The sequence below is a fragment of the Euprymna scolopes genome, chromosome 15, assembly GCF_053919585.1.
Source record: "Euprymna scolopes isolate OS-2025 chromosome 15, ASM5391958v1, whole genome shotgun sequence".
Lineage (NCBI taxonomy): Eukaryota > Metazoa > Mollusca > Cephalopoda > Sepiida > Sepiolidae > Euprymna > Euprymna scolopes.
In genome coordinates, this window is record NC_136496.1 from 26,261,507 (window position 1) to 26,262,650 (window position 1,144).

Sequence of the window (1,144 nt, forward strand, 5' to 3'; positions counted from 1 at the left end):
ATCAAACAATTACATTTTCTCATTCATCCAAACTAATCACTGAACATCAATTTCATATTTTCTTCACTAAAATATTACTGTGCTTGATGTCATCAAGTGGAGCGGATCATTTTTTTTTCATTTGTTCACACATTTTTCCAATTTATATATATTTTGTCTAAGATTCTTAGCCTATGTCATTGCATACCAAGCTGTTTATTAAAAGTTACGGTTCACTGTAAACACATACGTTACACCAAAATAAAAACGCTTCAGATAATGTCTTGATATTCAATTAAGTTTCTCACATGACATCTTATGAAGTTAGTAGAAATGTTACAGACTTTTGAATCTCAAACACTTTCAATACTGTGCACTGATATTTTCTTTTTTGGAATATAAGCACATTCATGATTTTTTTTTACAAACGTCAACAAATTTCACAATGTGTAGCAATGTACTGAAACAATTATAAAAATATTTGTTTTTATTTTGGATGATGCAGGGCATCCGAAGAGAGATTTTTCTAACAAAATGAAAGTATAATTTTTAGCAATAGGTATCTAGGAAAAGGCCACTACATACGTTATAAATTCCAAATTTCCACAACCTGGCAAATACTGGTACACGCTAGCAAATTTAGATTTGCAATTACAGAATATGATTCTAATTTTTTCCTTTGCTCTTTATTCTAACACTACACTAAGTTTACTGTTTTATTTCGCTACAGTTGATATTGTGTAGAACAATAAGAAAATCATAGTGAACAATGCATTCAACAAAATTTCATACACATTTCTAGATACCTATATCTAATAAGTTCAAAAGAAAGGACACACTTAGGGAGGTATTTTGGTGGTCAAGTCACTAAATAGAGATTAGCTGGTTTCCCGGCATAGCCCAGGATGTAATAAAGATTGACTGAAATACATGTTCTAGCTGGTTTCTAGGCGTTGCCAGGGATGTAATATAGACACATTATGTTGTATATTACCTGTTCTCTTCTCCCTAAGGTAAAACAATTTCATATACATGCTGTAAATTACCTATGCTAGGGATAAAACATGAACAATACCAGTCCGGGGGTAGATAAAACAAATAATACATAGAGATGAAAGATTCGTCTCCCCTAAGAATAAAACATATGTTCAATATCTGCTTTTGT